We start from the raw sequence: 15,703 nt of genomic DNA on the forward strand, positions 1-15,703 counted from the left end.
TGGGGAATTTTTTTTAAACACCGCACACACACCACAAATTCAAAGGAGAAGGAGGGAAATAACTAGCAAGTGGCCTGTAACCTAACAACACCTTTTGTTAATTAGACAAATTCAGTGAAGAGAAAATGAAGTAGTACTTCAAAATTCCTGCCAACAGACTTGCTGCAAATTTGTTGACACACAGAGGAGAGGAAGGGAATTGTGTCAGTTTTCTTATAACTTGTACAAATGATGGTGGTTCTTGGCAACTACCTGGGCACACAGCATATATTCCAAGGAAAGCTATTTAGAAGCAGAATGTACCGTGATAACATAAAAACGGCCATACTGTGTCAGACTATAGGTCCATATAGCCCAGTATTCTGTCTTCTGACAGTGGCCAATGCCAGGTGCCCTAGAGGAAATGAATAGAAGAGGTGATCATCAAGTGATCCATCCCCTTCAACAGTGTGTGACTCCAAAACTGTAAATAGCTTTCAATGTGGCATTATCTAGCACTCAAACCAACAGCAAGGGGCAGAAGAAGCAGAAGGACTGATTCTCATTCTGGAATGCATAGATATACCCCCTAAAAAGAAGAAATTACCCAAAAGTCATAGCTGGAACAAACCATGAATTCAAGGGGAGCTAGTGAGAAAGCTGATTAATCGGTTGCCTGCCCCACTCACCCTCCCCTCCCCCAGATCATTCACACTGGAGGAGCAACTTAAAAAAAAAAAAAAAAAAAAAAAGAGGGGGGGGGGAGATGGAGTGCCGCCCCTTGGAAAGTGCCACCCCAAACACATGCTTGGAGCACTGGTACCTAGAGCCGGCCCTGAACAGAGGACTATGAAAGATAGAGAACTTCAAAGGGAACCGTAATCATGGAGAACTATCTCCTACTGTGCAAAACAAGTCTCAGGCTAAAAATCTAGGGGCTTCAGAAGGGGCCGCCCCTAGTAGTAGGGTCTAAGAGCTTCTTTAAACTATTCTGGGAATTAACTTTGGTCATTTGGACATTTTTCATAGGAAAGAGTGGGTTTTGAATTACTGGGGCAGCCCCAGCTGGAGAGGGTATTTACCAGGACTGTGGTCAGTGCTCCACCTTCTCTGGAGTTCTGAGGGACTCCATCGCTCATTTCAATGACAAACTTCTGACACACGTTTAAAAAGGGACTAAAGTCTTTACGGGAATTCATAAGCCTTCTGTTTCCCAACTTGTCCTGAGCACATGCAAGAAACCTGAAGTGAGAGGCAACTTGATCTTGTGGTTAGAACACAGGGAGAGGTGTCAGGAGACTGGGTGCTAATTACAGTGCTTTGAAAAGACAGGCCAGAATTTTCAAGAGTGGCCTCTGATTGCAGGGGCTTTCATTTTTGGGCATCCATTTTAAACCCTTTGGGCCTGCTTTTTAGAAGTACCATGTTTAGGGTTGCCAACTGTCTAATCACACAAAACTGAACACCCCTGCCTGCTCCTTCCCTGAGGCCCCGCCCCTACCCCTTCTCTGCGGTTCTGCCCCACTCACTCCATCCCCCCTCCCTCCATTGCTCGCTCTCCCCCACCCTCACTTACTTGGGGCAGAGGTTGGGGTGAAGGAGGGGGTGCTGGCTCTGACTGGGGGTGCAGGCTATGGGGTGGGACCAGGGATGAGGGGATTGGGGTGTGGGAGAGGGCTCCAGGCTGGAACAGAGGGCTCAGGGGGCAGGTATGGGCTGTGGGCAGGGGCTGCAGGTGGGGCCAGAAAGGAGGGGTTCAGGGTGTGGGAGAGGGCTCTGAGCTGGGCCGGGGGGGGGGGGGGAGGGGGCCCCAGCATTTTTGCCGCCCAAAGCAGCAAAAAAAAAAAATAAAATAAAAATAAAAAAAATAAAAGTCGCGATCGGCAGTAATTCGGTGGCAGCTCTAGCGCCGCTTCATTCTACAGCGGCAATTCAGCTGGAGGTCCTTCGCTCCGAGAGGGAGTGACGGCCCTGCTGCCGAATTGCCGGACATGCCGCCTCCCTCTTCATTGGCCGCCCCAGGCACCTGCTTGCTATGCTGGTGCCTGGAGCTGGCCCTGGGTGGGGCCAGGGATGAGGGGTTTCAGGTGCAGGAGGGGGTTGGGGCAGAGTGTTGGGGTGGGTGCAGGCTCTGGGAGGGAGTTTGGGTGCAGAAGGGGACACCAGACTGGGGCAGGGCTGCAGGAGACGGTTCGGAGTGCGGGGTCCCAGTGGCGCTTACCGGCTAGTGGGAAGCGGCTGCCAGATTCCTGCAGCCCCTAGACACATGGGTGGCCAGGGAGGCTCTGTGCGCTGCCCTTGTGCCTGCAGGCAGCGCTCCCGTAGTTCCCATTGGTTGCTATTCTAGGCCAACGGGAGTTATGGAGTCGACCCTTGGGGCAGCGCACAGAGCCTTTCTGGCTGCCCATGTGTCATAGGGCTGCTGGGACCTGGCAGCTACTTCCCAGGAGCCACACAGAGCTAGGGCAGGCAGGGAACCTGCCTTATCCCTTGGCCCCTGCCGTGCCATCAAATGGACTTTTAACAGCCCAGTGGGCAGTGCCAACCAGAGCCACCAGGATCCCTTTTCAACTGGGCATTCTGGTTTAATACCGGATGCCTGGCAGCCCTAACCATGGTCCCATTATTTCACTTCGGATCACTGGAAACTGCGGGTGCTTGGCATTCCTGTAAGACATACCACATGTGTCTCAAGTGGGTACCCCCAAACTCAAGCTGGGGATAGGGCCTTTTATTTACTTGATGAGGCCAAAAGGTTTGGGGACTTTAAGAGGTCATCGGTCATGAGTCTGAAGCGGAAAACAGTTCTTTAGGTCCCTCAGTTTTAAAGAGTGCAGATGTTTGTTGCCTTTAGCCTTCAAAGTATGTTACATTTTCCTTTCTCTCTGGCCGTTCTAAACTGTCTTCCTTTACAGTAGATAATGGATATCATCTTGCCTAGAAGTTATGTTGTTCCAAAGTGTTTCCTCTACATATACATACATCTCTACCCCGATAGAACGTGACCCAATATAACACAAATTCGGATAGAACATGGTAAAGCAGCACTCCGGGGGGGAGGGGGGGGCCCTACATGCGCCGGCGGATCAAAGCAAGTTCAATAGAACGCCGTTTCACTTATACAGGGCCGGCTCTAGCTTTTTTGCTACCCCAAGCAGCAAAAAAAAAAAAGCAGCGCCGCCCCCCCCCGGCCCCCCCCCCCCGCCCCCCCCCCCCCCCCGCGGAATGCCGCACCGCGCTCCCCCTGCCGCCCCTTACCAGGTGCCACCCCAAGCATGTGCTTGGGTGCCTGGAGCCGGCCCTGCACTTATAACACAGTAAGATTTTTGGGCTCCCAAGGACAGCGTTATATCGGGGTAGAGGTGTACCTAATATACATCTGCAACCAGAAGCGCCTTAGAAAGTTATTTTTAATGATTTGTAATATTGATTATAGCTGCATATTTTAAATTTGTGTCCTACTTGGGCCTTCATTTTTCTTGTCCCATCTCTCCTAACTGTGGTTGTCTGAGATCATGGCATACTGCGAAGGAACATAATTTTTATTTTGTTATATGGTTTTGTATGAACAGTCGTCTAACCAGATTTGCTTATTGGCATTCTGGTCTATAACCAGTATTCAACTTTACAAATGGAGAAAAATAACACTTTACAAAGTTACCATTTTTCACTAACATAAAGAGACACTATGCTGTACAACAGTCCACAGGCAGTGCTTGGTTTTACACCAGAGGCACTGGGTACAGGTTCACAGTAAGAAGCAAATCCAACCCCAACCTCTGACCACGGATACTTCTTAGGCAGTGGAATGGGCATGGTCCTGCCAGGCTAGGGAGAGGGCTCAGTATGATGGAGAAACTGCACCCCAGTGCATGCCCCCATATAACAGAGTCCTGTGCCACATGAACTATCTATGCAGCACTGCCCAAGGCCAGGACACAGACAGGCCATGGGAGGGTCATAGCTGGGGAATCTGTATTTAGGATGTTCCTTTCATTCCCTCAACCTTCCTGATAGATGGGGCTTGAGATGGGAAATAGTCTGTCTGCCCACTCTGTATACAGCTACTTGGCCCAGGAGCTGGGCCGTGGCGTGTAGCCTACATTATTCTCACACTCTTAGCTGCTGTCAAACATTGGGGCTCTCTTTTTCCTAGGAAGAGTTGCTACAAGTTATTTGTTGGTGATTTTTCAAATCAGCAAATGCAGTGAAAATTAATTTACAGCAGCTATTTCCAGCTTTACAGTATTTTACTAGGAGATTAAGTCATCTGTATTGAAAGAATAACTTCACAGAATGAGTGACTGGGTGCTTCTGGGTAGAAGTTATTCATGCAAAAAAAATCTGCTTTTATTATTAATCATTTTTCCAATAATCTCATGAGCTATGTTTTGAGGCTCTAACTAAACGTCACCTAGATCTGTTAATAATAGAACTTCTGGGTTTCCAGCAGTAATGTTTAATGACTGCAGCCTAGTGAAACTAAGCATAAAAAAAAAAAAAAAAAAACACAACCCCACACACTACACAACTTATTGATATTAACAGTCAGAATTTAAAAAGCCAGAGAGTTTCCTCTCACCATCCCAGTTGCAGGCCACTGTTGGTCAGTTTTCATGTTTGGGCTGCTATGTGGGAGTAGGCCATCAGCAAAACGTTAAAGACATGTGACTTTTCAACTAAAGATTACCTTACCCAAAACAGACCAAAAAAAGTCTCTTATGGAAATCACCAGCAATTTCACGTAATCCCTCCAAAGACTATATTAACTGCAACAAACAACATCTCTGGTAGATCAAAATTCAACAACAGGCTTAAAACTTGGCTTGGCACCAGAGCCACAACATGGAAGGAGAAGTAAGGTATCAACAGAAGTGGGTGAAATAGGAGAGGTAAGGAAGTCAGAGGAACAAGTCTGAGAACTCTGAGTGCTTTGATGGAAAGAACAACAGATTAACTGGAGATCTCAGCGACAAGATTTCAAAACGGCAGCTGAAATATCAAGAGCCCCCATTCAGTATTCCTAAAGCAAGTGAGTTTGACTTGATTGGAACTGCAGTTCCACAACATAATTGTGTCATAAGCTTTGCCCCAAGAGCATATGGATACTTCCTTTGTCCCCCAGTCCTTTCTCTTACAGCAGGGTTTGCTGTAGAGTTGGTCTGAGGAGCGGCTATATCCCTCCAGCTGCACCCCTTGCTGGGGGTTAGCAGTAGTCTAAACCAAAAAGGCAAAACTGAACAGTCCTACAGCCTACACACAATCTGGGTTCACCACACTCTTTGCAAGGCAACTGGATCAGCAGTCTCCAAGCTACAGCTGGGTTTATAACTGCCCTTCAGTCTGAGGGGCCCGAGCTGGGCTTCCTAGGCTCTAAGGAAAAGAAAAAGAAGAAAAAAATAAGGTAAATATTTCTCTACTCACCCAGAGGGTCCAGACAGCAGAGACTCTGCAGCAGCAGCCCTCCTAGCCAGCAATTCTCATCCTGGGTATTCAGGGAGCTCTAGCTTTGCTTCTCTCACAGTGCAATTCCTCACTATGCTTGGATTCTCCCTTTTAAGGAGCTGCTTTTCTCCAGGTGCAGCAGGCCTCACAGGTGCACTCGGGTGGAGCTGCTTGTGCCTAGATGAACTCATTAACCCCTTTCTGACTGGAGTGGGACAGAACCCCACCACAGGTTGTGAAAAGGAAAACACACAAAGCATCATGAGTACTTACTGCATAACCCCTTTCCTAAAACAAAACGAGGTTTGCGGAATCTGAAGAAGGCTATGGAGGTTTCTTTTCAAGGGTTTATTATTTTAACTATGCTAGGGACCACAGCTGCTACAGTATAGGAAGGCATTTATTGTCATGAGGAGATACAGACCTGGATTCTTCAAAGATATCCATTTGGGCAGACACCTGCTCCCATGTGTAGCCCCCCTGAACTTTATTTAGACTTGGTGGGAATATATTCTTTTTGGCCTCTTTCAAGGGTCTGACCCTGCATTTATGAAACACACACAACTCCCACTGACTTCAGTGAAAGCCCCTCTCAGAAAGGGCTGGAACCTAAAGCAAAGAATATGAATTTAAATAACTTTCTCAAACTTTGCCTTGTCCTATTTGTTTGGATCTCTCTCCCAGAAAGCTTTTGTATGGAAGATGGCAAATAATACAATCAAAGTTAATCAATACCAGCAATTCAAAACAGTGACAAGAAGTGAACAAGTGTCTGATAAGTTAGTCAGCTATCAACTTTCAGCCATCCCTAATTGCTCAACCATAAGTGAGGAGGCATGACAATAAACTTTAACTTTTCTCTCTGGGCAAACTTTTTGGCCTGAGGACCACATCTAGGTGGGGAAATTGCATGCAGGGCCATGAACGTAGGGCTGGGGCAGGGGGTTGGGATGCAGGAGGGAGTGCAGGAAGGGGCTCAGGGCAGGGGGTTGAGGTACAGGAAAGGTGCAGCAGGAGGCTGGGGTGCAGGAGGGGTGCGGGGTGCAGGCTCCGGCCTGGCACCGCTTACCTGGAGCGACTCCGGGGTGGCAGCGGGGAGGGGCTCCGAGTGCTTCCCTCCCCTGCGGGTACCTCCCCCGAAGCTCCCATTGGCCACGGTTCCCCATTCCCAGCCAATGGGAGCTGCGGGGGTCGGTGCCTGGAAGCAAGGGCAGCGGATGGAGCCCTCTGTCCCTCCTCCCCCAGGGGCCGCAGGGACGTGGTGCTGGCCGCTTCCAGCAGGGGCGCGGGGCCTGCGGCGCTATGGGGGTGCAATCCCGCGGGCCGTATCCAAAACCCTGACAGGCCGGATCCGACCCATGGGCCATAGTTTGCCCACCCCGAGCTAGAATATGGTGTGCTGTGTACTTCCAAATGAGATAGGTGATCATTCTGAAATATCATTCAGATGCAAAACATACTCTCTTTCTCCCTGCTTTTAAAGGATAGTATTGTCTTTAGCACCAAATGTGCAACATTTAGGGTGTGGGTCTTATTTTTTGTGCATTAAAGGGTAGCAGTCACAGTATTTCTAATGTCTCCAGGTTCTGGACATAGAATATTTATCTGAATTATCTGGTTTTGATGATATAGTGGGGTATACGAGACTTTAGTTAGTTACAAATCTCCACAAAAGCATTTATACCTTTAATGGTGTGGGTTTAACCCTACGGTGATGTTTTGAATATGGTGTTAAAGCCATACTATCTTCTGCATCGGTGGAAGCAGCCTGTAAGGACCAATTGTGTAACTCACACAGAACAATTTTGTGGAAAGCAAAAGGTTGTTAATGTTTATTGCATCATGTGTTAGCTACAGAGAACCAATTTGCAGCAGATTAGTGCCCATGTAAAACAGAACTTTCCGCCTTTCTATTCAGCAAGTAACGTGACAGCTGTCAGGCTTTTAAGTTGTAACACTGTGTCTCCTTTGCATCCTGGCTGGGAGAGAAACCCCAGACTTTCAAACAAATATTGCCCGGGTGTCTGCAGACATTTATGCCTCCTAAAATAATAACAGCAATGAGGCGTGGTTATCATGGTACAGTGAACAATTCTGATGTAAATAAAGCCAGGACCAAAAAAGGCAAGTTTCTCTTGTACAAAGCCAATGACATTTATTCAAATGTTTTCTGTGAAAATTTCCCACCATTTCTTCCCTCCTCCCTGTAGTTCATCCCTTTAGTGACTTTAGGCCATAGTCCATTGATGTCAATTAGGCTGAGCCCATTTACTTCACTGGACCTTGGAACAGGCCTGGTGGATATGTCCACATAATTATAACCAAGTTGGGGGCCCTGGTTACAACATGGTTGTCCTCTGACCCACTTACAAACACAATTAAAAGCTGTAGTACAGATGAAACCTAACCAAACTCTGTCACTGGGTTAAAAACACGGCATGACCTCGACCTTGACTCCATGATAGAACACGGTTATGGCCCTATCGTCACTAAAAATGATACATTTGTTGTAACAGAATCGGGGGATAACCTTTAGTAACTCGTCTCTTAATTCGGTGCTAGTTGCAGTATAGATGGGACCTTAGTGTTCATTTTGTAGTCCGTTGAGGAATTTTGACATTCTTTTGAAAAAAGAAAAAATGGTTTTTGAAGATATAAAATTTCTATTTGCTTGTTATAAAAAGGCACCAGGGAAAAAAAAGGTGGTTTTACACCATTTTGGCAAAAATCAACCAAAAATGTGAAATTTGCCAGTCTTGCTATATGCCAGAGGTGGGCAAACTATGGCCTGCGGGACCCTCCTGCCCAGCCCGTGAGCTCCTGGCTCGGGAGGTTAGCCCCCGGCCCCTTCCCCACAGCCTCGGCTCGCCCCACCACCGGCGCAATGCTCTGGGCGGCGGGGCTGCGAGCTCCTGGGGCAGCGCAGCTGCAGAGCCGGGGCCTGACCTGGTGCTATGAGCTGCATGGTGATGTGGCTGGCTCCAGCCGGGCAGCACAGCTGCCTGTCCTGATGCTCTGGGCAGCACAGCTGTAGCGCTGCCAGCCACCAGTGCTCCAGACAGTGCGGTAAGGGGGCAGGGAGCAGGGAAGGTTGGATAGCGGGCAGGGGATTTTGGGGTGATGGTCAGGGGGTGAGGATGGATAGGGGTCAGGGCAGTCAGAGGGCAGGGAACAGGAGGGTTGAATGGAGCAGAAGTCCCCAGGGGGCAGTCAGGAAGGAAGGGGGGGGTTGGATGGGGCGGAGGGGGGCAGTCAGGGGCAGGGATTCTGGGGGTGGTCAGGGAGAAGGGTGGTTGGATGGGGAAGGGGTCTTGGGCGGGGGCAGTCAGGAATGAGAGGAGGGGTTAGAGGGGTGGTGAGGATTCCGGGGGCTGTCCAGGGACAGGGAACAGTGGGGTTGGATGGGGCAGGAGTCCTGGGGGGGCTGTCAGGAGGCGAGAAGCAGGAAGGGTCAGATAGGGGGCGGGGCCGGGCCTCTCTTGGCTGTTTGGGGAGGCACAGCCTCCGCTAACTGGCCCTTCATACAATTTTGGAAACCCGATGTGGCCCTCAGGCCAAAAAGTTTGCCCGCCCCTGCTGTATGCACAAAACTTCTCATAGTTTTGGTTTCAAGAGCAGTTCATGGACGTTTCACCTCATCCAAAATACAAACACAGAAAATTATATATTCTTCTTCTTATTCAGGGACATGTCTAGGTGAGGGTTAAACCTGTTAAAGAATCTTTATATATCAGTGACAAAATGTAGGAAGCTTGATCATTTTTAGTAACTGATCAAGCTCTCCTGATCTTCAGGGAAAAGCATTTGTAATCCCTTCTGAAGTTAGCTGGCTTTAGTAGAACTGATTATTTGTCTTCATTTTTAACTACTTGATTAATTATATATTCATTACTCTCATTATTCTCAACAGCACAGCAACAAGAAAATCCAACAAGTGACTAAGAAGTGACTTTTTTGACAAGGTAAGTTATTATTAGGTTAAAGTCTTATAGTTAAAGTCCAGTAGAATTCTCAACACTTTCCAGATTAGGTTTTGCTAAACTCTATCTAGATTTTTCAGGTACAATCTCTTTTCCAACAAACTTGAGTCATTTAAAATAAGAGAAAAACTAATATGAATGATGAAAGTATTCTGATACTCAGAGTGGGTCATTAAACCATCAGTGCACAAACATTTGACTGATGTGTGTCCAACAAGCAGCACTGCCCTGGACAGATATGCATAGTTTAGGAAAGCGTCTGTACAACTAGCATAAAAAAAGTGGAAAGTAAGAATGCGTCATTTTGGTCCCCTGCATCTCCCAATCCTTTTGATTGCCACTCTCTACCATTCATCAGCCTTGTGAATGCCATGTCAAAGAAACCGGCAGCCACAAGAGCAATGGCAACACTATTCGGTTTGCATTTCAAAGGAGAAGAAACATTTCCCAGCTTTACTTCAAAGCAATCATTCAGTGTGTCTTTGCACTCATGTATATCCTCTACTAAATAACAATGCTACCAGCATAATTGAAACTAGATTAAAAGAGAGGGTTGGCTCCATGTCAAACAACACCTCGAGCAATCTTAAATCTTGTGCCTCTTCCCTCAGAACTAAATAAGTACTTGTGAAACTGCTGGATTGTATAAAATTAGACACACACACCCTTACTTGACTTGAGCTTCAGAGAGCAGACATATCATGTTTCCCAATACTGGGATGCTGCTACTGGCTGCTCTAACACAACCTATTTTGCTCTCTTCTACCCACTTCCATTTTTAATTCTCCCCCTGAGTCAGTACATCCATATGTTTCTCTCTTTTCTATGCACATTCTGAATAGCTTCAAAGTGCTGTTACACAGTTTAAAATTTGTCCATTTGCATGAGGGCAAATCCTGGTCCCCACACATCATGGAGGGAGAAGGACCTGAACCTAGCAGAACAAGTGAAGGAAGATGAGGAAGCCTGCACAGAGAATCCACACACACTGCTGACATAAGTTGGTCTACCCAGGCTGGGAGGTTTGCTCCTAGCTGCAGTGGAGATATCCCCTAAAGGGCCAGCCCACCCTATGCCACCTGTTTACATTCCTGTAACTATGCTATTCCTGTACAATGCTAGAGAAAGACTCAGCTTTAAAAAAATATTGGCTAGGATAACCTTGTTTTAAAAATATTCTTACACATGTTCACACTCAAAGTTTGCATGATTTATGACATCACATTTTTACTACAGCATTGCCTAATGAAGATCAAGGCCCCCACTATGTTAGGTACTGTACTTACATATAATGGACTGAATCCAGCTCCTACAGACTTTAATGAAGTTGGATCAAGCCTAATAAGAGACAGCACCTGCCTGGCAGAGTTTACAGTCTCACAGCTTGATCCTACACTCACTGAGGTCAGTGCCAAAGTACCCATTGACTTTAATGGCACAAGCTCAGGTCTTTAGGCCTTGATCCTGCAAACACTTAGGTTTCAATTATATAAAGTTGTGTAAAAACATATACAAGTCCCATAGTCTTCAATACTTTTCATACTTACAGTTCTTTATCAGCCCCAATTTTCAGCTTTCCATTCTCAACTGCACCCAGCTACTTTCTTTAAACTTTTTAATGGTCTCCTGCACTCTGACCTGCTGACTAGAAGGGAATGAAAGACAGCTGAGTTTGTTCTCAGCCAGCTTCCTGATTAGTCCATGCTCCCAGCACTTTCCCTCACTGCAGAGCAGAGAACAGGTAGGCCTGGCATGGCAAGGAGGGAGCTTTACCTGGGAAACTAGCTTTCCTTCCCCTCAGCCAAGCAGCTCCTAGGAATGTGTCAACAGGGCAAAATCCTGGGTCAGCAGCACATAGTGTGTCCTTTTTTAAAAAGGAAGAGCATGGAAGGGATGAAAGCAGTGAAAAGCATCCTGGGAAGAGGGAGACACCTCAGGTGAGGAGAGGAGGGAGCAGGACTGGAGAAACTAGCATCCCCTAGGCAAATCTTGCATTTCACGGGCATGTACTGGTCCACTATCAGGCACAGCAAAGCTCAACATGGAGTGTTGCTAGTCCAGCCCCAGCTATGTGCATCTTTCCCACAACATTCAGGGCAACAGAATGGGATATTCTGGGGGAGCTTAACTACTTTAAAAGCTTTCTTTTTCTTCCAGACACTTAATTAGCCCAAGAGACTGAATGTCTAAATAGTTCATTGACACACAGCTTTGCTTTCTGCTGGCTGTACACATGCCAGCAAGCAAATTTCACAAGTGTGTGAAAGAAAAACAGAATCTTGTTAGCTACAAACAGTATGAATGATTATAAAGAATTTTTTAAAATGATTTGTTACTTTTTAGAGAAAATTATCCTTCTGAGGATTCTTTCCATACTCAGGCAAAAATGCTAAAAAAATAAATCAGTCACCATAGTTGGAGATTGATAGGATTCAAACACATTGTGAACTACTGAAATTAATAAGTTTATTTAGAGAGAGGTAAGGTTCCTGGAAGAGAGAGCAGGCTTCCAGGGATATATTTGTTACATGTCTTCAAAATGTCATGACATTAATAATCTAGGCCTGATGCAATAAATTATCATTTTACTCTGAAATGAAACTAAAAGGTCATCCATGGTGGTTTCATGGATTTTCTCTTAATGTTTCTCCCTCACCCCCACTCCTAAGATAGCCAATAGCAGATGTGTGTCTTCTAAACCCTACTCCCTCACAAAGTTTGGCACCTACCTCTAATGGTGCAAGTAAGCTGGTACAGTCAGGTATGCTGTACCATTAAGACATTTATTGCTGGTACACTGTACTGGAAAGACACATTCAATATATGCTGAATACCACAGGGCTCTCCATGGAACCGCAGCAGCAAAAGGAGCAGAACATTAGACCGCCAGCGGTCCCCTGCCAGCAGCGCCCCCGGAGCAGCTGTACCGCCCCCAGCCCTGCCCCCAACCCTGCCACAGAGCTGCATCTCCTGTCTGGGGTCTGTACAGCCATGCTGGAGGAGAGGGCTGGGAGCAGGGTGGGGAGGAGTCATATGGGGGGGGGGGTCATGTGCCCCTTTAGCTGGTGACCCCCTTTGTGACCCTCCCATGAGTCACCATACCGGTAGCAGTTACTTGCACCACTGCCTACCTCCAGGCTGAAGTGAAGTGCCTGTCTCTGCTAGCAACAAGCGCAAACCCTCACGTGAACAAGAGACATTTGGCATCCAAGCTGTTTCTTGTGAGAACGGCTTAGTGTTAGTGCTTAACTCCACCCCAAAAAAGGCCAGAGTGAAGGCCCTATACACTGCTAATGGTGATTCTGGGGTGGGTGGGACTCTCTTGGGTTTTTCAACAGGATTGTTTCATCCTGATATAGAATGGGGAAACTTCTGAAATAAAAAAAAATGTTATGAGATGGAAGACTGTTTCCCACCCCTGTGTGCATGTTCTGGCTAGAGCACTGCTGGGCTTTGGTGGTCACTGTGTGGGCACACATGCACACATATTCTGACTGGAGCACAGGTGAATTATGGGGGGGGGGAGTAAAGTGGCAGGGGTGACTCACATGGGAGGAGTAGAGAAGGCTTGGGTGGAAGAGAAGGAGCTTGCTTCAGTTCCACTATATCCTTGGTCCAAGGTTTCAGGTTGCCAGTTCCCTCTAGGCCAGAGAGCCCTGGCCTCTCTGGAATCTTCCCCACAGCATGATGCCTAGACTCACTTCTCTTTCCTCCTGGTTAAAGGATTCCACAGCCTTCCTTCCTGGGGCTGTGCTATGACTCAGACAGGCTTCCCCAGCCCTCCAACCTCTGCTCTGGTTCTAGTTCCCATCCCAGAGAGCCTCTGTCCTGACTCTATGCTCCCCTATAATTCTCCTCTCTGGGCAGTCAGGTAACAGCTGGGTTTGATTGTTTAAAGGCAGTACCTACCTGATTAAACAATTCCCCAAACTAGGCCTCAGCCCTGCTGTCCCTTAAAAGGGGACAAATGATCCTGTTATGAGTTTACCACCACCACCAAGCTCAGGTACCACAACCTAGTCTGTGTAATTTCTTGTCTTAACCAACAAAGGAAATAGAGGAGAAGTGGAAAGCAAATCCTCAGATAGGGCTTATAATTGAGAAGCTGTAGTGTTGCCTCATTCTAAGTGGAATGTAACATGATGTAATGGTGTTGAACAAAACCAAATGTGGATTGGCCTTTGTATATGCCTTATGCAGACATCTCCCATTAACACTGAATAGTGTGCATATGAAGAGGGACTATACTATGGAAAAGGATATATTGCAAATAACGTGATTCATCATGCCACTAAAGAACATCTACACGTGCATCCGATTCAGTAATATGCAAAGTCCTAAATAAGGATGTTATCCCTTTGCCACCGGTTTTCAAAGCACATAATGTATTAGTAGTGTGTAATGGAGGGCTCTTGGAACAAGTGCCAGTATGAATGAACTGACTCAGGCGTATGCTCTACTTTATCAGCCCAGCAATTTCTTAGTGAGAAAAGGATGGAACAGCAGCACTTCACACTCCATAATTCACTGCTTAGTTTGGTTACTTAGATAAATAGATCTAGACACAGTAAGAGCTCATGCTTATTTCTTGAGCTGGTCTTGCACATGTGGTTCTTATCTTCATTTATTGAAAAACTGTATTTAGAAAGCACTTATGACTCCTATTTATTTTTAATAGTAGGAATCTCTTTCACTTCATCACTTTTTTGTAGAGTAAAATGACTAAGATTTAGTTTTGCTCTCTTATAGCCCTTTTAAATGGCCTCATTGCTCACTGGGAGACTGACATCTTCTTAAATCAAGTGATGCAATCAAATAGGGACCATATAGTTTCCTATCTAGTGCAGAGGCAGAGAAAAAGCACTGGTTTTAAACTGGAGTAGAAAGAGATATTGCATTAGGGCAGGGGTTCTCAAACTGGGGGGGGGCACGTCGAGAGTCCTCCAGGGATCATGAAGGGGTTTGCGAGTTATCGGCTTCCAACCCAAACCCTGCTTTGCTACCAGCATTTATAATAGTGTTTATATATATATAAAAAGTGGTTTTAATTTATAATGGGGTGGTTATACGCAGAGGCTTGCTCTGAGAAAGGGGTCACCAGTACAAAAGTTTGAGACTCACTGCATTAGGGCTTGTCTACACTGGCAATTTTAAAGCACTGCCGCGGCAGCGCTTTAATGTGGCTTGTGTAGCGGCGGCACAGCACTGGGAGAGAGCTCTCCCAGCATTCTAAAAAAAAAAAAACAACCCACCCCCACAAGGGGCACGGCTCCCAGTGCTGGTGCACTGTCCATACTGTCACATTACAGCCCTGAAACTTGCAGCACGCGGGGTGTTTTTCCACACCCTTGAGCGAGAAAGTTGCAGTGCTGTAAAGTGCCAGTGTAGACAAGCCCTTAGAATCCTTAAGACAGAAGTGTGAGAATCTATCTAGCAGAGTAGAAGAGGGAGGGAGAAAGGGGTTAAGAATTCAATAAAAGGACAGTCTGTCAAACTAGACAGGCCAGCGAAAACAAACGAATCCCTTCATCCTCAGTTGGATTTGCCTAGTGCAATGTTTATGGTTGGTAATAAAGACAAAAAAAGCCTTATTGCAGTGCCAAGGAGCTAGAAATATTCCTCAGGCCATGCCAAAGCCACTTCTCTCAATTTGTACTGAAGTCTCACATTGAGTTTTCTCATACAGATATACATTTATAGTAATGTTTTCCTAAATCTTAAAAATCCAGCTCCAGTCAGAGACCATAAAGTCTTTAACTATGCCCCTCAAATTACGTGCTTCCAAGAAGTACCAGCAAACTCTACCTCAACTCAACTGACACTCAGAGAATGCTTACTTGTAGTCTGACAGTTGCTCTCCCCTCACCCCCAACATTTATTTTAAATATCATTTCTCATGTTAAAGGTACATCACTCAAGGCACTTTACACAAAAAGTTACAATGTATTAGTGCAGTCACTATAAAAACAAGAGCAGCATTTTTGCCTTTAACAGAACAACAGTGTTTTGAGCTTGTGTTGGCTAAATTTGGACTGCCCCCTTACCTCTTTGAAAAGGTATATGGGATCATTTATTTGCACAGATGAAAGGCTGGTAAGACAGACTGTTCTTTAGTCTCTGTAGAGAGTAACTCTAATGGCCAAGCAACTCACAAAAGTCAGCACTGCGTATGAACCCAACTCCTTGGGTGAAACATGAACCAAACCCTTCTGCCTCAGAAGTGAGAATCCAGCTGAGCCATATTGACATTTATTTGTTTACAGTTCACTAATTTGTTATATAGTAAACTTAACCATAGC

Source organism: Trachemys scripta, chromosome 6 (assembly GCF_013100865.1).
Source record: "Trachemys scripta elegans isolate TJP31775 chromosome 6, CAS_Tse_1.0, whole genome shotgun sequence".
Lineage (NCBI taxonomy): Eukaryota > Metazoa > Chordata > Testudines > Emydidae > Trachemys > Trachemys scripta.